The following is a 26,481-nucleotide window of genomic DNA, read 5'->3' on the forward strand; positions in this document are numbered from 1 at the left end:
GAGTGGCGTTGCCTAGAAGCTAGGGCAGGGTCTCGGGATTCAGGTTCTGGTCCCATTTTTGTCCACTGATTTACCGGTCAATTTTGGAGAACTTTATATTTTCGTAACTGAAGTCGCTACTTGCAAAATAGAATACTGATACCCGATTATTTTATGTGCTTTGAAATTAATGAATGAAAAACAGGATATATGTATTAAACACTCTTTGAATAAGTATTTATATTTGTACGCATCCAGGTTTTTAAATGGCCAGTTTGGAGTTGACAATATAGTTGCCTCCCTGTAGAATAACTATGCTTGTTCTCTTTGGGACACCTAGAATATCCTATTTAGCAAGCAAAATTACTTAACTACTTCAGCAGCTGTTTGGGGCAGCTAAAAATTTTTAAGACAGCTAGAATAATTTTGAATTTGTATAATAATGTCAAAACAGGAAAATGAAAATTAATACATTTCTTTAATTTCAAATCTTTCTAGAAGGTGTCTGTATTTACAATCACAGCTAAGATCCAAAATTATCTTCATAACATATGAGTGATCGTTGTGGATTTGTTGGCCATCATCCAGCTTTATATAGTTTCAACATTTTTAAAATGGAGTAAGTAGGATAAAATTCCAGGTTTGCAATAACATTTTGGCAGAATACACATTTCACCTTTATGTTCAACTATAAATATCTTCTCATTGTATGTAAAATACAAAAAAGCAATTAGTTATCTACAATGAGAAAAGAATCTGGATAAAGACCATGAAATAATAAAAATTGATTCAAAGATCACTGAAGACAATAGAAGTCTCTTCCACTGATTACAATGGATATTGGATAGGATCCTAAATGGGAAAATTAAGGCATTCATCCAGTGAAGCACTTAAACCTAAGAGTAGTCTCACTTAAATCTCATTGAAAACCTCTTAGTTTTTATTTCAGCAGGATTACTTGCAGGGTGAGAAATGATTCAGTGTGAGCAGGGATAACAGAACACGGCCTCTGGAGTCATATGCCTAGACCAGATCTTTGTGTCAAGGAATGCAGGGTCTGTGTCCACATCTTTACGTAGTCACAGAGGCTACTTGAGCCTAGCTGAAGCGCAGTTGGAGCGTTGCCAGGCTGAAGAACGGAGTACGTCTCATGGCATGCCATCGCCGCCTTCACAGAAGGAGGTTGATCACCGTGCTACGTCACGCACAAGGTGTAGCTGTTCCCAGCGTTCCACTACAACCTGAGTTTTTCTGCCAAGTTTGCTGGATCACTCAGACAGATGTTTGTTTCGTAATGAAGAGCAACCAAGACATGTGGAGGGACTTTTCTTATGAGTAGATTTTTTAACCATCTTTACACCTTATTTCTTCTCTGAGAATACGATAGGGAAGTTTTGTATGATAGAACAAGTTGCATTTTAGCAAGATTGCACGTGAGAGCTGGAGGGAGGCTGTTGTTTAGATACACATTAGTAAAGGCAAACAAGAAATCACAGCTTATTCCTACATAAAAATAATCCATACTGTAAAAACGGAGGCCAAGATTAGGATACTACTGTAAATACAAAATCCTACACTTTTTAGAGAATATACCAGTCTAAGTTCGCTCCTTGGTTATCAACAGAAGTACACACAATATGTATTGGAGTTGTTTGGTATTTCCTACACATTAGAGTGTAGTGGTTGTGTGGTATTTTCTCTTCAGACTGCTGCGTTTGTATAGGCACTGATTATTGAGTGAAAACAGGGCAGCTAGAAAAGCTCTGCTCTACCAGTCCTTGTATCCCCAACATGCAAAACTTAAAGGTGGAAGAAACATAAAATGAAGAGTCTATACATTAAGTGTTGAGAAAAGTAGAGTCCAGGAGCAAGAGAGACACATTTTAGCTGTTCTTTAACAAATCACAGGACAAATGAGATTACTGTTGCATATGGAAGTGTTCTGTTGCGCCAATTTTTTTTCCTAACAAAACCAATTTTAGGTGGAGAAACGCTCATATATTTTACAACGAAATGTTATTGAAAATGGCTATGTCTTGGGAAATGAATGGGATCTTATATTGTCACTGAACGTACTGAAAGGGACTAAAGACCATGAGTTAACTCCTTATGGTTCTCATTTGAAATGTGTCAAAGCATCACTGGAACTAGATAATTCATTACAATCCAGTGCAGTTAAGCACCTCATAAAGTTAATATTCAACACTTTATTTACAGCACTTTCACTTAAGTAGGTTTTTAGGCATGTTGTTTAAGCCCAACTAGTGTTGACACAATTATTTCATTTTGCTTTATGTCAGTATGAGATAATAATATTTTCCTTCATTGAACGCTTTCCCAAAGTCAGACCAATTACGCATGTTCTAGCACAATAGAGCCACAACTGAAGCACACCAGTCCCACTGGGGAGGACATGGCACGTATGAAAGGACCAGTCCTTTTTCTTAGTCTTCCAAGAAATAATGTCTCCCTTCCGCTTTACAAAATAGCACAGTATGGGACTGGGGCAGAATTCCTTTTTTTTTTTTTTCCTTGAAAGTTATACAACTTCTGTTCTGCTGTACAAGGAATCTTTTCATTACGAATGTGAGAAAACAGGCTACAGTTTTCATCTTCCTTACCCATGCAAAACATAAAAAAGGAGGAAATACAGTCACACCAGTAGATGCATAAATTGTTTGCTATTGTCTTACCTTACCTTTCTCCCCCTAAATGAAAATGTTTTGATAACGAAGTGATATCCAGGTTGTGTAGATTCATCTCTTAGTTCTCCCACAGAGCCCTACTGCAATCCACGTCATTATTCTCCCTGTAAAATTGTTTAAAAAAAAAAAAAGTAAAAAAAACTTCTGTGTAAAAATAGGCAATGGTTCTGTTCTTTACATTGCCTTTTTATGATGTAAACACTCCAGACAAAGAATATCTTGATATTTATAAAGTACTAGCACATGATCTTAGTTTGGAGGCAACAATAACAAACTAGAGTGTCAGCATTGCAGTAAACATGGTGTAAAAATGTGTGTGGGAAAGTGTGTAGTAAGAAGAAATATTTTTTAAATGACTCTGTTGTTTTCAATAATGTTAATTGGCCTAAGAAAAGATATCGCCACTCCTAAAAAATCCTATTGTGAAAAATGAATAGTAATAACGATGATAAGGTATCTTTGAAAGGCTTCTGTCTAGGATTGTGTAAAACTATGATGTCCTAAAAGAAATAGGATGAAAATGTTACCTGCAGTCCACTGCAATTATTGCTCGAAACCACAGACAATTACGTATGATTTGAGGGTGTGCAGTTATGCTAGTTCTGGAATTAATTCACGCATTGCTTGTTTTATGTATACTTTCTGATTCTGCTCAGTGTCACAAAATATATTGAAAACTCTTAACACCTTTTAAAACTCAATTCGCTTCTGATGCAATAACAGAGATTGGTCCAATAAAGTAGAACGAAAATCCATTTGTGAACCTTTTTGCTGAAGTATATTAAAAAAAATCTCCTGTTATTTGAGCTTACCTTATAAAATGTTTACATGCCATTAAATAGTACTAACATCTCCTGTGTAAATTAAATGGGCTATGATGTTCCTATGTCCTAAGGAGCAGTACTACTTGAGACTATAAAAATACCTTCATGTAATAAATCAAATGCTCTGCTCCTAAAATTGGAATTATAAAAATAAAGGGACACAATCCCCGCCTAATTAGCTTGTCTGTACACGCGTTGCTCTGCAAGCACTATAAACATAAGTATGTTTAAACTACAGTAGTTCCTAGAACTTAGCATATTTTAAGATGTAGTACCTGGTGCAGAGGGGAGAAGGTGCTTTTCAGAATGATTTTGAGATAAAAACGTAAGGTGTGCGTGCTAGTTTGTTAAAGATTTTTCCATCTCTATAAAAGGTACGGGTAGCACTGTTTGACAATCTAGAAATCTGACACAACAGCCTAAATTCTGTAGTGAAGTAAGTTGATCCTTTTCATGCTCACTTAAAATATTTGCTTTCATCCATTTACTGATGTGTAAGTGGAAGGCAGTGTAACCTGGCATGAATGCGGGTACAAATGTGAAGCTAGAAATCCCTTTTCTCTCAGTTTACGTGTTTCTGCGTGCCCTGGTAGTTTCTTTCTTTGACATATTCCTCTCCACCGAACCTTTTGCAAATAAAGTTTGCCAACATGAGAGTTTACTAAACATTTCTGTTTCCATTCAGTTTCACTTTTGGGAACATTTTTGGCTTCAGTTGTATAGACAGGTAGTGTCTTTAGCTAAGCCTATTCTACAACAAATAAAATGCATGTTGCGGTGGCTGAGGGAGCTCACGTGAGACGTTTTATCTGCTAGAGCCGCTGTTCTGTCTGCTGCAAAACTGAGTGTTATTAAGTTTAGCTATGAGCTGAAAGAATTACTCCAAGAAAAGGAAAAAAAAAAAAGGAGGAAAAGTCTTTGGTGCATATTTTTTACATTAAAATATGATTTGAAACTAGATATAGTAGTTACTAGAAATAAACGGCATGCATTCTTGTTTAACTCTTGCCTAGATGGATCCTTAAACGAGTATTTATTGACTGTATCTCCATAAATTCTGTTATCTGGGGTTAAAACTGTTCCCACCTGTGCTAACAGTTGGTATAACAAAACGTTGTGGAGGCTGCAGGCGGACCTGCTCTCCTGTTTCCTTGAAGATGAGCGCCTAAGATGAGCGCTCCAGCTAGGAAGCTGGTTTGTATTAGAATCCAAGAAAAATAAACTTGAGCAAGTAACTCTTTAAAGATTAAATAGGTTGAAAACAAATCTCCCCTCTGCCCACCAGAGCTTTGCAGAATGGCTCCTTTTCTCCGTCCTGCTTTCCCACCCAGGAACAGGAGTGCCCTCGTGGGTTTTCACAATTCCTGGGGAGTCTCCTTCTGATCCCTAGAAGCCTCCTCTTCCCGCCGCCCCCCGCCCTGGCCCGGGAGGCTCATCCCTCTCTCGGCCTTGTCTCCTGCTGCGGGATCGCCCCTGCCAGCGGGCACGGCCGGTGCCGGGCACCGCTCTGACCCCGACCCTCCCTGCCCTCTTCACAGGCTTCCCTCACAGGCCTTACGTGTTTGGTTTTTTTTGTTTCCATCGGTCATACAGTAAATTACAGACAAATAGAGCCAGACTGAACATTTTTGCTGCCTAATCACACTTGGTGATGGTTATTTCAGTGACATTTTTGCAGCCTGCTTTCCTGACAGTGCTAGCGAGGCCGGTTTGCGGTCAGACGCCATCACAGTGCTTCTCGGCCCCTTTGTTTTTCTCCAGAGCTGTGAAACCGTCAGCGAGAGCCAGCTCCCCTGATCTCCCGGGTGCGGAGGAGAGGGGCCGCCCCGGCTGCCATTAAACGCTGGGGCGGGCGCACGGGTGCCCCCCCGGCAGCCGCGGCTGGGCACAGTGGTGTGGCTGGGCACGGAGGAGCAACGCAGCTGTTCGTCTGCTGTGGTGAGCGCGGGGCTGGACCTGGTTTTCTTCCCAGCGAGGTTTCTAATCTGAGTAGTTTTTAGGGGCTGCTGATGTGGGGGTGGCGTGTGATGGGGGCTTTCCTCTGGCTTTGCCCCTTTTTGGTGCAAAAGCTGAAAGAAGTGCTGGTCTCCTGTGCAGGATGGCTGCTAGCTCCCCGGGATGGGCTTGCGGCAGCCTGAGGGGGCAGCTGGAGGTTGTGGGAGGAACCTTCCGGAACCTTCCAGAAAGGGAGCCGGCCTGGGGCAGAGCTGGCCTGCCAGCGGTCGCTCCTTCACGCCGTGGTGGCAGAGACCTGCCACGGCTGTTTGATGTGCCCGGGGTTTTCTTCCCCCGTGTTTTGTGCTTCTCCACGGTGAGGCCTGAGGGGCCGTCCTGGCGTCTCCCCCGGTGCTGCTGTCCTGGCCCGTCCTGCCGTGCGGGGCCCTGTCCTGCCCGGCGGCCATGCTGGTGATTTCTGTGTGAGTGTTCAGTGTGGGAGTTCCATGGGGGAAGCAACACACGTTGAAATTTGACAGGCTGGCTTGTTGCTGTTTAAAATGTTTCGGTTTGCATTTTGTTTGGTACATAAAATATCTGTGAGGCATGCACTGCTGTTTACTTCCGTGCCAAAAAGTATCTGTGTTTTTAAAAGAGGGGAAAAAAAACCCAAAAAGTGGGGTAAATGAGTGAATGGCATTTTGGGGTCTGTGCTGATATGTTTTCATGGTGTTTTTCAGCCCAGTTTGAAGCTCAAATTAATTCTATGAAGCTCCCTCCCCAAAATAGGCACAAGAACAGATACATGCGCTTTGCAGATTTAACTTGCTGTTTCTACAAAAGGTACCGTTAATACACATGAATAAATGAATTTATAAATTAATACTAGGGTAGAGCAAAAAGTTTGAGGCCGTAATATCTTTTACATGTAAAAAACCCCCTAATTTTACCAGCAGCAAGTACTAATTTACTTGTAAGCAGGCTGCGTTTATCTCTGCACGTTGATGTTATTTGTCAAATAGCCCGCAGAACGCGGCTCCTCGCCGCCCTGGCCGAGCGCGGCCTGGGAGGGGGCGAGCGGCCGGTGGGGCCGTGGCGGGCAGGGAGAGGGGGAAAGGCCAGGCCTTCTGGCAGCAGGTCAGGTCTGGCTGGATTAATTGTATCGTGAAACTTTAACACTTAATTTAATTGTACTTTTGTAAAGGAAGCAGAAAACTGGTACAGTTATGTTGTGAGTAGTTTTCTCCGTACGGCAGAACTTTGAATTCATTGATGTTTTCAAATAAATCCGAGAGGAGTAATCCACTCTTTACAGATAATTAAGTTCCTTTTAGCTTGCAAATCGTTATCTGAGAAAAGAGATGGGGTGTTAACTACTGAGGTAACTTCAGAGCTGCTCTGTTGTTGTTGGCCTGATGCATGTGGTAAGTACAGTTGGTAAAAGACATTATTAAAATTCACACGTGAAATCTGTGTCTTGGGTGACCTGCATTACAGAAGACAGAGGAATTAGCATGTAGAAAAGTATGGGAGATGTTGAAGAGGCCTTTGAGCGTGGATGAGGTGGAGGCATGGTTCTCTGCGTTCTGAGCTGCAGCTGGGTGTCTGCTGGCTGGGCTCTGTGGCAGCACACCTCAGCTGCGGTACGTTGATTGTGTTTTTGCTGTAGTGATGCTTGATAATTTTAATGACTTGTTACGTGGAGCTTCAAATGTGAAATGTGATTCTTGGTTAACTTAACGTGGCCCAGCGCTGAGTTGTAATTTCACTCTTTCCTGCACACTTTCTGTTGGAGCAAAGCGGAGTGTTTGGGTTGAACCATGGATGAAAAGTTGCTAGCCAGTTCATTTCTAGTTCACTATAGGAAGCCTGAGATGTCATCAAATTTGTATTACTTAATGGGAAGCCACATATCATTTTCAGGCAGATTTAATTTTAATGTTACTGAAAAACTTGACCCATCCTCTCTAGGAAATTATCGTATTGTATCACGGGGTGGATTGTGGGAATGTGTATTGATGCATGGATCACAATTATTTAAATTCCGTAACATTATCAGCAACAGACATACAATTATAATAATGTAATTCTCTTCAACACAGTCTGTAAAAACACATTGATTTTTATAGCTCCCCAAACTGATTACATTAATATCTGTGCATAATTAGTTTACACATTACTAAATTACTGACAGATTAAAAGTGAAATAGTGCAGTTCATACATGGCCGCATAACTGCCAGAAAGGAAATTAATATGGATTCAAATGGTCCTTGGAGACCTGCGCTGAAATAGCAGAAATCTATAAAGACTGCTTGCGTTAGGAAATTTCTATCACCAGCATGTTTGTGGTTGATGCGTTGCTAAGTCTGTTAATATGGGTAAAATTTAGTACAGGAAATGATGTTTGAATGATGCTTTTACTGTTACCAGCTCAAGAATGTGTTTATTAAAAGTGAATTCCTGACTTAAATGGCAGTTACATTGGATGTGAATATGAATTTTTAAATACCTTTTTAAGTGTTCCTAATGAAGTGGTAGTAGCATAAAGTAGCTGCTACTTTGCATTTGAAAATTATGTTGTTTTTAGATACCATAAAAATGGAGAACTTACTCTTAGTGCTTCTCCCTCAGGCCAAACACACATTAGAGATAACCCTGTATCAAAACTTGGTCTGTTGGTACAACCTCAAATGCTTCCAGACAATTTTCTGTCTTTAGAAGAATTTTTACATAAGCTGTATAAACCAAATTTACATATGATTCATCAACTGTCTGCAAGCTTTTACTTACTGGATACGTTTTGACGAAGACTGGGCTACTTGTATGCTGTCCAAGCTGTCATTATGGAAAGAATTGTAAAAGGAATTGCTTGTTGTTCTTACAGATTGATTGTAGTGAAAAGTAGTGCTAAGGTGCTCTTCCCTTCCCCGCCCCCCCCCCCCTTTTTATTTTTTTTTTCCCCTTTTCTCCTCAACCTCATCAGACCTATGTGCAATACGACATTGAAAGAAAAGCTAGAAGAGGCTGATGTGCAGCCAGTACTACTCGTTGTTGGCTTTGGTGAAGGCTGGAGGATGTGACCTCGATGAATGGGTAGTCCTGGTGAGTTGAACACGACGGCAAGGGTGAATTGTGTTAAGCAAAGAGCTGCAGCCAGATTTACTGTCCATAGCTGAATACAAAATGGAAATGCTAGATGAATTCAGTCTCAGTTGTGTCTCTTGAGGCACAATGCCCTCCAAGGTCAACTGGCGTGATGTGCATAAGGATCTGGTTTCTTGAAAGTCTCAGTATTTATAGCTGCTAGTGCCTTCAGCAGAAGCTGTGCATGTTGGTGGCTGACAGCTCTAAAAGTCAGATTGCAAAGGCAGAGGAATTTTTTTTTATTTTAGAGGAACATTGCTCTTTAGTGTAGCCTCTGGTTAAATCTTTCTTAGTAAGCATCAAAAAAATCAGATGTGTGTATAAATAAAAGATTTGGGAAGACTGATAGTGCTAAATATGCCTCTTCTCTAGCATTCCCGTGGTTCCTCAAGCGGGAACTCTTTTAGAGTTCTTCTTTTAGAAGGGCTCATTTGTTCTTTTAGAAACATGTTTTCTTTAAAATTAAACTTATACTTCAGTAGAGGGGACAAACTTGTTGAGTTTACTTCTTGGAAGTCGTGTTTAGCACGTGACCTTTTTTACTATGAGCTTAGCACAAAAATAAAACTCTGAAGAAAATTAGTTCATGTGTATTTCACCTGTTTGTGGCCGGTGAGAAAATCAGTTTATGGGTCTGTTGTGGGTGAAAAGGGAGAGGAAGGGAAAAGTGCTAAAGATAGCCGGTGCTGTGAGTCTTCAGGTAGCAACGTGGTAAAGAGGGTGACATTTCAGATGAAGTACAATAAAAACAAAGTTAAAATACCAGCCACTTAGAGGTATCAACAGATTTCATTGTAGATGTGCGACTTTACCACTTGAATGGTAATAAATATGTGGATTTGCTAAATCGGAGTGGTGTTTAAGTTCATGACTTCGCATGGAATTGCATGGACGTTGCGCTCTGGGAGGAGATAGGTTTCATGTTTAAGATAATAACAATTTTAACGTCGTGATCCGTTTCACCGAAGTAGTCACTCTGACTCATTAGAACTGTATTTATGATTGCAGAATAAGTACTTCAGATTCACCAGACTTTGCTGGAATTAATCATATGTACATGCCAATTTACTTTCTGGATTTGGAGCTAAGATGGATCTGTGTGAAACATGACGATTTTGTTTGCAAGTATTTTTTTGTAAATGTTTCCATCAGTTTTAACTTAGGCAGCGAGGTGCCATATGGGAGGTCTGCTAGATTTCGCGCAGACCATATGAAATGCATTTGGCAGTCCTGTTGTGTATTACGGCGGGATTGTTGTACGTCTAGCTGAACTATCATGAAGTGCTTCACTTCTTGCCAGCCAATGGAAGCTACTGTTGCACTTATTGTCACACTGGGCTTGTGGGGAAAGCAGTAGCCAAAATTTCTAGGAGGAAGCAGGGGTTGCACGTGGATCTAAGAGAATGAAAGATATGGGGCTAGGTTTTAGAGAGATACCAGGAAGCAGAATCATGACAACCTCTAGTTTTGTGTTGTGTTTTGGTTTTTTTAAAAATTATTTTGAAGAACAGTGTCTTCTGCTTTCATGGATAGGGAAGTTGTGCAGTGTCAAGCTGTTATCATTTGCTGTATTAACAAATATACATTATTCACCAGGGCTGTTGGCACCAAATCAGCACTGTATTTACACGATGTTACAGGTGGGAAGGGACAAACAGTGCTACAACTGTTGTAAATTCCTTGTTTTAGGCAGAATTTTGAAACATCTGTAGTATTTAATATCATCGAGATACAGTTTGAATTATATTGTCAAGTAAACAAATATCTTGGTTCGTGCAGGTGCGTTCAATGCGTAAGATATTTAATGTGACCAACTGTCTTCCTTAAATCTACTTTGTGGGTTTTGAATGCTTGGTTTTAGCAATGGGTATACCTTGCTAGTGTTAATAAGAATTGAGTCATTCTGACTTTGTGATCATGTCCAGTAAATCACTCTAAATGTTGTATTTGGTATGTTTTTCAGAGTTCCTTTGATTTTTAGTGATAATGGGGCTCCTGGGATTATTTTTTGGCAAAGGGAAAACTTTTGTTTACATATATTATACATTTTAATAGTAGGTGGAGTGAAATAGGAGAGAGCTTTGCTTATTACATTATCTGTCTAAGGCTCTATAGGTCTGGGAGTTCTCTTTTGTACTAACAGCATGGTTCTAGGAAGAAGCTATGTTTAAAAAAAAAAAAATCAAAACTAAACAGCTGTCCCAAAAAAACTCCCAGACCAGTTTTCCACTTTTCATTTATTATGAGCTTTATGCTGCTAAAGCAGAGTTAAGATTGCTCAGGAGCTGGTCACAAAGACTGTTTCTGTTTAATGAGGTATTGGAAGAATTGTGAAACATTAGACTGCAGTTTCCATAGATGCTAATTTCACATTTTTACAGGAGTATTCTCTTCACTTGTCTGTAGCTAAGTAATTATTTTGTTTTAGAGTTTCATTTGCTTCAGTACTTTCTTGTTTTCATAATCTTTTGCAGTTCTCCATGTAAAGCTTCCTGCATTCAGAGAGTTCCGAGCATCATTGTTCTACCAGTTCTGCTGGTTTCTTCACAAGCCTTACAGCTTTTGTGGATTTTCCTCCTTGTATTAACTCCAGGAAACCTAAGGTCATGAAAGCTGAGTTTCTTACAATAAGGGGGCAAATTAACTTGGCAAATCAGCGTTTCCTGCTAAGGTTGCAAAACTTTCCCAGATGAGATATGATTAACGTTCTCCTGGATGGCTCTGACTTCAGTTTTCTAAGTTGCATGATCTTGAAAAGCATGATGGTTAGTAATTGGATCAATAGTGGAACAATTTTTCCCATAAGACTTAACATATTAAGTGAGGACTCTGTGCAAGCATTTAAGGAGTATGCGTAGTTGAAATACACATATGAAATGCGTGCGGCGTGGGTGATGAAGGTGCAGTAGCAGGCCATCAGGATTGTCAAGTGGAGGGCCGAGTGGCTTTCTAGTAGCTGAATTTTTTGTGCCTGGAAGTGCTGAATGCTTCCTAAAATAAAAATCAAGAGATGATTGTTCAGTATTCTGTATAACAATACAGAACTCTGAAACTTGGGGGGAGATAATAGTTTAATTTAATGCGGTTTTATGAGAGCTGCCTCTATAAAACTTATGAAATCTTCATTCTTGTTAAATTGAGACAGAATTCAATATACTCATTGATTGCTAAATTTGCAGATTTCCCAGCAAAATTATTTTTAATTACTTTTTTTTTTTTTTTTTACAAAACCATTCTGCTCTTTAGAAACTCTCTCTCACTAGCATTAAATGTAGCTGCAGATCCACTTTAGTGGAAGCAGTCTTGTTGCTTTTTAATTTCATTTTTGCTGTCTTTCTCAGGTGGCCTGAATGTGAAAATTCACTATTTTGCCTAAATCACCTCCCACACTGCAAGACTTTTGAGCATGTCGTTAGTTCTGGGTGCTTTTTAAAATATGGGAATGCAAAGAGTCAGAAAGGAGCAATGCTTCTGTTGATTTTTGCTTTTGTACATATAGGCTACTGAGTATTTTGGGTTTTTTGGAGGCAGCCTTTTTTTTCTCTTGAAGTGTTCCTTTTTGAAAGGAAGTCAAACTGGGACATACTGGTAGAAATGTGAATACCTTTACTCATTTGTCTGCCTTTCAGTAGTACCTTAGTGTTTTCATTACACATCCAAAATTCAAAAGTACTAAGTTTACAAAATAAGAACATTTTTTTCACTGTTATTATGGTGTTTTGGGGGACAGCCGTTGTACAAAATAGCCTTGATATGAAGATGTTAAGCAAGTGCCTGATTGTTGTCATGAGCTGGGAGTTATTAAGGCTTTGTTTGACTTCCATATTGGATATGGGCTGAAGCAAGAAGAATCATTAAAACATTCAGAGCTCTCTAATTGGGCACCCAGTCTAAGAGGGTGAAGAATTTTCCATCGGGAGGCCAGAGGAAACACTTGTTACTAACTAGAAGTTCGTTTTTCCTAAGAAAGGACATAGGACAACAAAGCAGTAAGAGTTGATAGTGTGACTAAGATGTTTCTTTGTTCTCCTTTTTTTAAGCAAAATATGAAATCTTACTGTTAAATTAAAAATAGGTTCAAATTAAAAAGCCATGAAATAATCCAGTGTTAGGGAGCTGTTACTTAGACAGTAACTTCTTAGCCTGTTTTAGGAAACTGGTTATCTTTTTTTTTTTTTTTTTTTTTCTCCTTCTTATGCTCTAAAAAGCAAATGCTTGATAGGTTTCTTCTCCATTTTACGTGAAAATAATTACATCAGTGATTTCAGTCTCTTTGAAAGTTAATCTTCTAAGGCAAAGGAAGGAACAGTTCTAAAAAAATAATTAAATTGTGCTTTTTCTATGTTTTTATTATTTCTGTTGTTACTTAAGAATGGTGGGAGTGGTTTTCTGGCTTCTGTGAAGTAAATTAGAATTTTCCTGCCTTAGCACAAGCAGTTAATCTTTGTTATGTGATAGTTGCATCATTTTTGTTTGTTAGGGAAAGAGGGCTTCTAATGAATGAACTTTTTTTTTAAAAATACAATGAATCAGGATGGAAGCATGTTTTATGGATGATGATTTTTAAATTTAAGTTCTAAGTCAATTCTTATTTTTCAACAGTTTTATAAGGGGTGAACATTGAATATTAGGAAGTTGTTACGGTGTTTACAAGTACTGTGTTTTCTTTAATTGTTTGAGTAAATTTTGAAAATCTATTTTACTTTTAAAAATGTAATTACTGACTTGCTATTTGGATTTTTCAAGGAAGAAGGAGCAGGTGAATTGGGTAAAATAAATGTGACCCAAGGGTTAGCTGGTTGGCAAAGCTTTGACTTTAATGAGGAGATTTCATACCTTTCTCTATAAATGGATTACTGGGTTGCCTGCAAGTATTTGTATAGTTATATGCAAAAATAAATAAGCAGTAGGGGAATTGTTTTGGTTCTCGCCCTCCCTCACCTCTCCTCATAATTGATAGTTCGTGAGACTTCTTTCAAAATTTATTCTCTCTTGAATTATGTGTAAGATGAAGGGGGCTGATATTTTTCTTACCAAAAAAGTTAATGTAGAAGTATGCTTCTGTGTATTCAGATACTGAAATTGCATAATATGGCCTGTGTAGAGCTACTTTTACAGCTGTTTGGCAAACAGATGAAGCAAGTTTGCAGCCGAAGTAACAAACTGCACAGATATAGCCCACCATTAAAAGTTGTGTGTGTAAGCATATCGCATTTCCTGGAATGTAAACCACATTAAAAATATATATTTTATATGCTGTAAATCTCATTAAAACACTGCAATTAACTCAGGTATTTTTTTATGTTTGCTTCTACTTAGCAGCATTTGTAGCAGCAGTTTCAAATGTATAGCTGCTTTTCATGAGTTTCTGCATGGCAATGAGCAAACGTGAATACTTGTTATAGTACTTTTTTTTTTTTCTTGCAGCAATATACTTAAAAATTGTTGTACCATTCAGACACGTTCTCCTAATTATGCTGTATACACATCAGTAAAGAACACGAAGATGCAAAATGTAATTTTAGGGGAACTAATTTTGAATTCAAAGCACATCGCAAATTATTTGAATGTTTTCAAGAAAGTAGAAAATCCTACAAGGTGCTCCAGTTCTACTAAATCCCTACCCCTCTGAAACCAAGAAGATGAATATTCAATATTTTTTCCATTTGAGTCCCTTGACATGCTATTGATTCACTTTATTTTCCCAACAATTTCTGACAGATGTCCCAATGTGGATTACTTACGTGCTTTGATATTCATTTTGTGACTGCCTTTGAAAAGCATGTAAAAATTAGAGCTGCAGCAAACCGTTCACTACAAACTAGTGAACATGACCCTTGGAACTAATGTGTTCACTACTGCTGAGGTGTGCAATGTGCTATTTTCAGCATCCAGCGCGTGGAGTACTAACTGAAGGTGAAAGTGTTGAAGAGGTAGGAGTTAGACTGTTTCGTTGGCTCATGGCAACATTATTGAAAGAAATTTAATATCCTGAAAGGTTCCTTCCATGTCCCCTCTCTGCATGGTACATTTCAGTTACATTTAGTCAGTACACTTCATGTACATTTTGGATACATAAAAGATAAATGAGAGAAGTAGTAGACTGTCAAGTAATAGGAGTGATAGTGACGTGAATGCAAGCTGGGGAAAAAAACCAAACAAACAAAAAACCCCCCATAAATCTGAATGCAAAGACCTAATGCTGAATGACTTTCTGGAGTATATTTGTTATTCTGTCTGAACAACCTAGTGAAGTGACAGTCATTGAAGGGGACAGAGTGCATTTTTGCTTCCCTGTATGAACACACACATGTATCTGAGATGTTTTAAAGGAACACTGTTGGGTATCGCAGCTCACTGTTACTGAGGGGAAGGCCCACACAAGCAGCACAGAAACTGACCAGCTGATTTAGAAATCTTGACTATAAATTATGTGAACTATGCATGCTATTTTAGAAGAAAGATGAAAACATTTTATCCAGCCTTTCTCTCTCACCTGTATGTTCACAACTGGTTGTTCACAAACTACAGGTTTGGAGAGTAAGTTCCTCGTTGATGGTGTTGGAAAGTAGTCCACAGTCATGAATCCTGTGCTGGTGCTGTTAGGTCATATCTGAGAAAGCTTATCTAGTCCAGCCTCCTACTCAGACTTCCCGGTTAGATGAGGTTGCTCAGGGCTTATCCGGCGGAATTCAGTAAATCTCAGAAGCTGGAGATAGCGTAGTCTCTTTGAGTGTCTGTTCTAGTGATCAAAAACTCATTTCTTTTAAGACCTGTGGGACATTTTTCTGCAGAACTACTGCCTACCTGCTTGGTCCTTAGCCTGCACTCCTGCACGGAGCTGTTGTATTGTATGACGTCCTTTTCTTTGTGAGGGTTCTGTTATTCCATTTTTCCGGCTTGAGGGGCCTTTAAATATAAACTGCTTCCATCAACATGCAATTTGACATAATCTGCAAACTTGCTGAAGGTACGTTACACCATACAGGTCAGAGATGACTTGGTTAGTTTTTGAACCTCTTCACGTTCCTCACCAGTTTCAGCCCTAGTCAAACTTTGACCTTCATAGTTCCATTCCCACTCACTCAGGTGAAATATCACTAGGATCTGTCCTTTGGATATATGCCAAATCAGTCTGATTTGAGGAAGTAAACATTGCATCAGTCGCTAGGATCTGCTAAGTCCCTACAGTGGGAAAAGCATCTCTGTTAAAGGAGTCTGGTAAAGTCTTTCATTTTCATTATGGCTTGTTCCTAGAGTTCTGTCAATCTTCGTATTCACGTAAATTGTAAAAAGAATTTGGAGAGATGGCGTAGGTGTACCTCTGAGTCATCTCCTTATGGCCATGATTAACTGTAATTTTTTAATTGCATCTGCGGTTTGACATGGTATTACATATCTTCAGGGTTTCTGTTTCTGCTGACACTTAACCTAGGAAGCTTTGAATACAAATCAGACTTGCTTGTTACCTCAAAAGCATATGGCCAATAGAACGGTCCTTTTATGTTCAAAAGGACACCTCTTTCTTCTTCTTCTTTTTTTTTTTTTTTCTTTCTTTAATAGTTGTCAGTGGATTGTTATTGGTAAGAGGAAAGATATTCTTTATAGGCAGTAAATAATATTTTCTAGCTCTTGTGCTTCTGAGGTGAGGATAGTAGCAACAGAGCCCAATGTGCAGGGGGGTATTTGGTCACTTCTGCTTCGCTAGTTAAAGCTAAGGAGGGGATTTCGGTTTCAGCAGGGCACGATCAAGAGTTAAAAGTGTTGTTTTCAAGTATAATACAGCATATACGTATTCAGAAGAGTTTAATATATATTAAGCTCAGAGACCAAAGGTACAAATAAACTTTCTGTAGAGAAGTTTTAAATTCTCATGAGCCGCTTGGGTGCTGAGACTTTTAAGTCTGTTCAGGAAAATGTCACAGCACAGATGTTAAATCAGAAAACCATTTTTCATTGTCCTTTCCACTCGCTGGTTTTCTACTTGGCAAATCTAAGAGAATTTAAAGATGGAATGTAGCTGTCACTCAAAACACTTGTTTTCTCATTCTCACTTTTTCATATTTCAGCTTTAATTTTTAAAGATGTCTTTTGATATCTAGTATTTCCTAGTGTCTGTTGCTATGTGTTTGCAAGGAGCTACCTTCTCATTCAGGTCAGATTTAATTAGCCAGTCATTAATTTAGCACAAGACAGGTTGTTCGTTTAGTTAACTCAGGCAGTAGTACATCTATGCCATCGTAGGTGATGATACTCAATATTTATTTGAGAACTATTAATATTAAAATGATTTTTGTCCACTGATCTAAAAATAGCAAAGTATTCAAACTCATATTATTCTTTCTGTGTTTATATGAGAGCATTTCACTGGTATGCTGCCAGAATTTTCTTTGAAGAAACTATTGTGAAAGGGCAACTATTTAAGTGTCTTCAGAGGCACTAACGTGAGTGGAGCCATTAAGCCTCTTGTTTTTATGAAATAACGAATCCTCAGAGCTCTTACAGTAATGGTCTTAGATTAGGTGAAAGCTTAAAATAGGTAAGGAATGAATGCTTTAAGATACCGTTCTATCAAATGGCTAAACATAGCAATACATTTATCCTAAAAATGTCATTAGAATACCCAGTAAGATATTGTAGTTTATGCCTGCTTATGATTGTTCACATAGATTTTGGTAGGACTGCTAACACGCTTAGACAAGTGCTTGTATATAACCTCTGCAGAATTGTGGCAGTAGTTATACGAAAAATCAATATACTACGCTAAGATATTGAAAAATAGGATTTTCTGCCGGTTAGATGCACACCATTAAGGTGTAATAAGAATTTAAGCTATTGAGCTTGCTGGGTAGGGCTGATGGAACTACTTGTGGACTTCGGAACTCTAGATTTTCTTTTCCTGCACCTTTTGTCCAATAACAGCCCTGTGTGTCGGCTCTAAGTTCATGTTTGTAATTTTTATATGCTAAATTCATATAATCATTAAGACATTCTCAAAACTTTCTAAGCTGCAGGCACAATACTTATGTGTTACTTAAGGTTATTCTTGCAAATTCTTTAACTGGTTGCAGAAGTTATTTATGGTACTGTGTCAGTGGAAAAATGACATGTCGCTATTTTGAAACAAGATCTGTTTGTGCTTATTCATGACAGACATTTGTATCTGTAGCTGTCCATAAGCAAGCCATTACTACATCCTGATAAAGAATGAGTTTGAGTAATCTCAAATATTTGCTAGTCCATGGGCAATCATATTCACTCGGTATTATGTTAAACCTGAATTTTGAATTGTTTTTGCCATCTCCAGTTTTAATTTGAATGTCACGTGGCCGCCCCAGGCAGTAGCTTGAATATTTTTCTGGTGGAGAATGTTAATCTTTAATAAATGCTGTGTCATGGATAAATACTTCCGCATTAGTTCAAAGCATCTTTATCTCAATTCCATGCAGCTAAATGATACTCAGATTGTAATACGTGATACCTTGCTGAGGTTTTTTCCTTTCGTAGTGCATGTATCTGTTTTTAGCAAAGCTGTTGAATAACTGGGATTACTGATTTAGTCTGAATAGTATTTAAGTAAAAACTATTCCAGTTACAACGTTAAGCTGATGTGTTTTGCGTAGTTTAAAACATCTGTGAGAATACTAGAAATTAGCAAGGATGTAGGCATTTTGATAAGAACAAAAGTCAACTGTTCGTAAACAGGCTTGAAATAGCTAGCTGGGCATCTCTTGGTATTGGTGACTGAATATTCTGCAGCTTTCTGGTATACTAAACTTATTCCTTTTACAGTGTTAGGAAGGCATTAAAATAAGAAGTTTGTTGATATGGTAAAGATGCTGACACAAGAGCTTGACTTCAGGCTGTGCCAAGTAGGTAATATAGTTCAGCTGGAGATACCACTTTGGGTCACTTCTTCTCATCTTTTTGTTTTTAGTTTTTGTTCGTTTCTTGTTTGTTATTGTTGTTTAACAACTACTATTGTCTTAAAACTGGTGCAAGAAACTTTCATGTGACATCACACTGAGGAATTGCATATCACTACAGTGACAAAATTATGCTTAGTACTGAGTCACTCAAGTTTAGCAACAGTTTTCTGTTACTGTTTGAAACAGAAGCATATTGTGGGATGAACAATACCAAATAAAACTTTTTTAAGATACTTATAAGGTAGAGAGTATTCTAAAGTAAAGGCGTTTTATATTTTTGAGATTTGAGTGTGCTGACACATGGTACTGCTGCCAGAGGAATCTGATAAGCTTGCTCAAGGCTTGTTCTTACCTGTTACTTGACCACCTTGATCTTTCCCTGTTTATACCAGTGCTAAATGGGCTTACTGTATGTCTCCCTGTCTTCAGTTCTGTGGTATAGACAAGCAATGATGCATTGTCCTTCGGATTTGCAGAGCTTGGTAGAATCTCATGCTGGCTGCAGGAGAAGGCAGGCACACTGGTTTGATTCCTAGCTTACTGAATGGGAAAATAGACTGCTCTCAATTTTTTTTTTATCTTAAATGTTAGACTGGCTTAAATATGAACTGCCAAATCTAGTAATTGAAGGTATTTGTAGATGTAACAAAGACATTTGAGTTTTTTGGGGGGAAGAGGGAGAGGGATTTTTCTAACTCTTAACTTTTGCCCCAAAGATGTGAGCTAGCTCTTGCTGAAGTTGGTAAGAGTACACTTATTTTACCGGGCATTGGACTGAGTTCTAACCACACTCTTATCTTGAACAGCTCATCAACAGAACTTTCCGAGTAGCCTGTCCTCTTATTCTGAAATGTGAGTTCTGCTAACATGGCTTACCTGTTTCTTGCTCATGTTCCCAGTGTGCTCTGCATGTTCTGCAGCAGGCCAGCTGTTCATCATCAAGCTGTCACAGAGCACGCTCTGGCCAGGACCCCACAGTGGGTACTAAATGTGTGATATTTTTGGTATGCACATGTACCAGCTAAGGCCTCTACACACCTCATGAAACAGGCATCAAGTAAACAAATTAATTTACAGGGAGCAGTCGGAGGTGTGAGCAGAGTCTGGGTTTCCCATCGATGGAATCCTGCTACCACAGTTGGAGCGGTGTCACTGAGGAAGGACGGTCAGATCCAGTCCTGTTGTTTGTACTCCTGCAGCGTGAGGGTGCTGCTAATATAAGCAGCTCCTCTGATGCTGCAGAAGTTGTCTTTAATTTTTACATCAGGTCTATGGCTACTGCTCACATGTAAACTGCGTGTGGAAAAAGTTTAACAATTCAAAGGTCTGGATCGTCCCATTTTGGGGGGGAAAAGCGTTGGGTTTTTTTTGTGTTGATGTGGCAAACAATTCCAGTTAGAGGTTGGGTGTATTTTCCTACTAAATAGCAATAAAAGAGTAAAAATTAAATTTAGACAGCTTCCTGACTTGCTCACCAGTCATTTCTCAGCAAACATTGCTAAGGCTGTTTTAGCTTTCATGATCTTGTAAGGATAGCATTACAAATGTCACCTCTCTTTAATCTGCCTGCATGTATGAAGCCTGGACAAAATCAAAATACATTCTTCATCGGTTATGTTTATACAATTTTAATGTCTTTATTCATTATAACCCAAAATAAACTGTTTCTGAATTCAGCATTTATTAAGAAAGGATTAATCTAGGATTGAAACTGTGGTGATGTTTTGCTTAATAAAAAAATTACTTCTACATCCAACAATCTCATAAGTTTCCTTCCAAATGGAAAGGTATCTAGATCTAAGCAAGAGAATGGTGTCCACGAAAAGTTTAAAATGAGCAGTTCCCCTGACTGGGACAGAGGAAATTCAGCTTTTTGTCTTTTTCTCTCTCTTTTTTTTTTTTTTTTTTTCTTTCCAAATCAGGCCCTACTGCTCAGATTGCATCTCAGTATGATTTTCAGATGCCTTTATAGACACACCTGATTCTGTGTGTTCGTGTCTCTTTCTCCTCCTTCAGCTCGCACAGTGAACTCTCGCCGAGTTCCGCGGATGCCGGGGCGCCGGGGTGAGCGGCGTGGCGTGGTTCCCGTTTCTGGTGCGGCGAGGGGCGCTGCGTGCTCCTGCAGCGCGCGGTGCTCCAACCAGCAGGTGGCGCTGTGCCGCGCCTTATGGCTCCCCGCGGCTGCCGGAGGCGAGCTGGAGCCAGAAAACTGCTTAAAAGTTTCTAGTGCCGTTCCTGAGCTGAAACAAATGTTTGTGGAATTAAGTAGTGATTTCCTTTAAGTCTGGGGGACTCTTTTACTGGGTATGCTTTCAGTCTTTAGATGTTACCATATGCCATGGGTTGTTTGGGTTTTTTCCTGATGGAATCAGGGGTACCCAACCACGCTTAAACCAACTGTAACTGTTCATGTCACTTAGTAAAGGTTTGAATTTTCTGACAGAATAACTAATAAAACTTTCATATTAAGAGCTAAAATGGTTTAGAAGAGAGAGAAATTCTGGGAACTGTAAGTAAAAACAGCAGCTAAGCCTTTTATTTATGAAATACAGATGAGGGAAAGTTTGGGGTTGTTTTTTCTTTCACCAATAACCCTAGCTGTGTGAATAGCACAAAACAGTTAAAATATTCAATTATATATTGCGTACTAACCGAGGGCGTAGAAAGTATAGTGAGATAATGTACTCTGAATGTATCTTTCAGATAAAAACGGTGCGTAACAAATGAAATCATCTTGGATTCAGTTTTAAATTGCAGTGTAGCTGTACGTTGCTCTGAGATTCAGTTATTTAACAAAAGGGTTAAGTGAAAATTCTGATGCAAGAATCAAATATGGAGCACTTGAATTGTAAATAAGCTTGTTCCAAGGTTTCAATTTGTTGTATTAGTCAGTGACAAGTACAACATTTTTAATGCATGCCATAAGATCAGCCTACCCAAAGTAAACAAGCAGTAGTCTGTGTGCTTCTCCAGCAGTTGGTTAGGGTTATATGTATGCAGCTTTGTTTCTGATAATGGATTCAAGTTCAACATAAATAAAAACAGTGTACATTAAGGAGGATAAATACCTAATTGCCATAATCTGCATCTAGAATTGAGTGGATGTAAACATGCTAGCCATAGAAAACAATGCCTCAGAACACAAAGTAGCTAGCTGCATGATTATTAACAAAGTATCTGTACTTTTTTTTTTCTCTCTATTAAGCCTCTCCTCTTCAAAGATGGAAAGTACAATTTTTAGAACACTTTTTCAAAATCATAATGTTTGAGCCTTTAAAATATGAGATGGAATTGTATTATGTATATACATTTTGTGACACTGTAGTAAATTACATCCTTTGTAGATTGTAGTTTCAGTAGAGAGCAGACCTACACTGTTAAAAGTTTTAATACAATTTAAAATATTTTTCCATGCAAAATTCAGTTTTATTTCATAAATTATATTGCCTCTTATCATAACACTGTAAAGAGTGAAACTACTTTTATATCAGTATGCATGAACAAAGTACAAATAGTATTTTTTTTTTTTGTTATAAGCAGTGTTTAAAAGTGTACTGTACTTGTTTAGTTTGAATGCAGAGTATTTGCTTTCAGAGCACACGATACAGGCCCAGGGAAGAGTTATGTTTCTGCAGAGCATCCTGGTCATTGAAACTCATATCTAACAGAATTCAAAATTATTAACATTAGGGTGAGCTCTTTGTAGGTGAATATATTGCTTTAGAAAACTACTAGGAAAATGTGGCTTTGATTTGAATAACATGGATGTTTTCCCCAGAACCAGGGTCTTTCAGATAACCAAATAACACATTTCAGTAGCTGCATTCACTTGTTTACTTTTTTTTTTTTTTAAAAAAAGCTATTTGACAGAAAATTTTTCCCTAATAATTTTTTATAAAATGTTATCTTATACTGAAACATAAGTGGCTTTTAATAAATATACTGAAATTTCTGCCTTCTAAAAATGTGGGAGTCTCAGATTTACAGTGAAACATGTAAGACTTGGATACTAAATGTCTTGTGTGTTGAAAAGAATAAATGTGATAAGAATGTATTATTGCTAAGTCACTGGAGAAAGTATGGATTTGAAAAGACGGTTAAGCACAGTGACAGTGTTCAGGCTGACTGTCTTCATGTCAGTGCTTTAATTGTCTCTTATGAAGCTGATAATTTTTTTGAAAGAAAATCTATCATTTAAACAGACTTTTCAGAACTTGAACCCTTTTTGAAAATATGAATGACATATGAATGTCACAATTTTATAGTAAGTTTGAACAGTTTTAAAACTCTGAAAAGAAGAAAATGCTGACAACTATTTGTAGTTGAGTTATGTTTGTTGGCTGACTTATGTTTTTGTATTTGCACTTCGTTATAAAAAGTTAATTATTTAAAATTAATTCAAGCACTTGATTTTAAAAAAATTAACAGTAGGCTTGCAGTATGAGTGCTGTGAGATTAATGGATGAGAAATTGTAGTTAGGAGCTAAGAATCAGTATCGCATCCTCAGTATTTTAGTAATGGAGATAAAAATATATTTCCTATATACTAATATAGGCCTGCTGTCACTGGGCTGGAAAAATACACTTGCTGTCCACACGGAATTAAAATTGTCCATAGAGAGCGTGAAATCTTGTAAAGATTTTATTGCATTTATAAATAAGAGATAATTTTTAATGTCGCATTTTAAGGAAAAGTAAACTATCCTGCATAAGGCAAAGTTTTTAGTGTCATCTTTAAAATATTAATATTTTAGGAATGTGTATAATTGACATGTAAGTGTAAATTATTTTTGTGATAAAATGTGGTCTAATCTCTGCATATATTTTTTATTTAATATCCTGAAAATAAGTAGTGAAATTACTAATTTGCTTGTCCTTGAACTCATTGCATTACTACACTTCATCTCACTTCATCATTTAATTTGTATGGTTTCCAAATCGTAGTGATTATCATCTATTAGTACCCCTGGTGACAGAGGGCAGGACACTGTTGTATCGGGGTTAATAAAGCAGAAACACAAGCCTAATTACTATGGGAGGTAAGCCATGCTGGCAAGATTTACCTTTCACATAAGGTTCATATGTGGTTAATACTTACAAATCGAGATGAATGGATCGGCATCTGTGTGTGTGTGTTTCTCAGGTTGAAATAATTCATTTTTGTATTACAATTTCTGATATATTATCCTTTTTGTTGGCTCCTGTGCATATATTACTGTAACAGTTTTCAGATGCTTTATGTTCAGTTTTGGAAACTTAGCTATACATGAAAGCTTTCCTTTGAGTCAGCTTAAATGATTATGCAAATACAGTATAGATGCTCTCAGACTTTGCTTCCACCTCTGCAAATTTATAGTTAAAAATATGCATACTATATGTATTAGCTTAACATTTATTCAAAAACGGTCTGTGCATAACAAACCAGAAATACTTGTCATGATAGTATTAAATATAATGTGTATAGATTATTAAATAGGATTTTCTAAGGATTTTTGATAGGTCTGTGTATGAATATATTTATATACAAGCACGTGCGTGAACACATATGTAGAGAAATCAGTGTTGCAAACACTTTTCCTGTTTTCCTGCCACTGTCTTATTACTCATCACTCCAATATACAGCGCTGGCTCACAGTTCTTATAAATCGTAGTGATTTAAAAGGTGAAATGTTTTAATTGGATACTTCAAATCCGTACAGCTAATATACATATTTTTAAAGATAAATAAATCTCACAGCTGCAAATAGAGATGTGCTTAATTTTGCTGGATGTTATGTGAGCCTGGAAACTTGTAAGTCGTTATCCAAGTGGCATTTGTTATGATTTGTTCTGAAGTGATGCAGTCTTTATTCAATAAAAAAGAAATAGATGCAGGTTTTTGTACTATGAGGTTGAAAAATGTTGTGGTGGTTTATACAAGACTTTTATATAAATGTTTTATTGATTGACTGTATGTCAATTTTAATTTAAGCTTTATGATTCAATCTGTGTCTATTTTTAATTTAAGTGGATTACATTCCGTAAAGATCCTTTTACTGTATTGACTTGGATGTACCATATTATTAGGTACTATGAGTTCAGCTTCCACAAATCTGTTAATACATAAAACCATAAGAAGCCTCTTATGTTCAAACCAGGTTAGAGTGAAGACATCAGATTAATATTTGATCATGTAGAAGTGCCCTTAATCAGATTTACTTATTTCTCAGAGTGTTTCTGCAATTATCATAATTGTTGTGCTAAATATGTTTGTCTTTATATCTGGCTTTGGGCATAATCTTCTCTCTCGAAACCCTCTCATTGTGGGACTTGGATTCCTGCACAAAACCCAATTAATATTAAGATGACAGTCCCTGATGAGTTCCCAAGGAGCCAGCGGCTGAGCAGACTCTGTAACGTTCTTAAGTACAGACTACTTGAATGATCAAGAGCATCTGAGGGAGACATACAATTCAATAATCCCTTTCTCAGGAAAGTCAAGAGTCCTGTGAGATAAGAGTGAAATCAAAGGAACACATCAGAAAGAAAATGACTGGTATAGTCTTGTAGTGTCTCTATTAAAATGCAAAAGTTATGGATTTTTTTAGGGGTGATGGGAACCTTTTCTGTTTCATTGATTTCTTTTTATAGTTTGATGATTTCTCTAAGATTATCTTAAAAGCTTAAAGAAAAAAGAGACTTCATCAAAAGGTATTGTGTGACAGGAGCATACATACTTTTTGTTTCCATTATATTAACGAATACAGCACGTTTCAGTGATTCTTGGTTTTGAGACTTAAGTGCTTTATGTATATGACATATTTGTCGCGGTTTTTATTCTGATGGTGACCCACAAATGATAAATAGGCCACATGTGACTTACTCTGTAAGAATTGTTTTTTGAAAATACGGAGTTGAGCAAAAGCAATAGTGTTTACTGTTTTTTCTATACATCTAAATGGTAACACCAGGTTTTTCCTGATGCTCTCTTCTATGGTCTCATATCAACAACTGAATTTACTGTCAGACGGCAGCACGCTAACCTATCGATTCGTAATCAGAAATTGGTTTCCTGTCACTTTAAAAGGGAAGCACTAAGGGGCAGTAAAAACAAGCCTGTCTGTTCTGCATGGAGCTCTGGTTCGGGCTCCATGCTGTCGATGTTCTTTTAAACAGTTCACATCTTTTTAAAAAGAAGATTCTACATTTAGACTGAAAGGGCCTATTACTTTTTATTTTGTTAAGTTGTGCAGCGTCTGTGTGTTTAAAGTGCTTTTGAAGTCCTTCTCAAATATCCATAATTAACATATATATTTTTTTTTAACAATTATATGGCTGAAGCTGATATTCCTAGAGGTAAAAAACACAAAACCAAACAAACCATCTCAATGCTGGTAAGTGTTCTTTCACTATAGATTTGCATCCCTAACAAAGTTTCTTTATCTGAAACTTGTTAGACAGAAAGATAGTAAACATTACTAAGTGATCAGAAATGCTCTTCTATATCTTCGTTAGTGCTCCTGCATTGTCCCTTAGCTTTAAGTCTATGTATTTCACTGAATAGATTTATTCAAATAGTTACATAAAGATTTATTTCAAAACCAGTAAGGCTGCAATGGAATGCAGCATGGGTGCTTTCTAAATGCAGATTTTTAAGTCTTACTCATCCTCTGGTTTTAGTTCAGTTTATTGTATATTTCGGTAAACTCTGCTGCTGAGGACGTTATCTGAAGAAAGTCTAATATTACATTAGAAGTATGACCTGCCAACATAAGCATTTTTGTTCGTTTTCCCATGCCAAACTAGAATAAATTATGAAGGATGTGGAATAAAATGTGCCTTCTAGTTTTCTTCTCCCTAATTAATATTCAAAAGAATGAAAGAGGAAAAAATGAATACCTAAATCATACATATGTATATGCCTTTTGAGCTTTGTAATACAGGCAAAATAACCCCTTACTTGGTTAAAATCCAACTTAAGAGTC

This window comes from Chlamydotis macqueenii, chromosome 13 (assembly GCF_036417535.1).
Source record: "Chlamydotis macqueenii isolate bChlMac1 chromosome 13, bChlMac1.mat, whole genome shotgun sequence".
NCBI classification, from domain to species: domain Eukaryota; kingdom Metazoa; phylum Chordata; class Aves; order Otidiformes; family Otididae; genus Chlamydotis; species Chlamydotis macqueenii.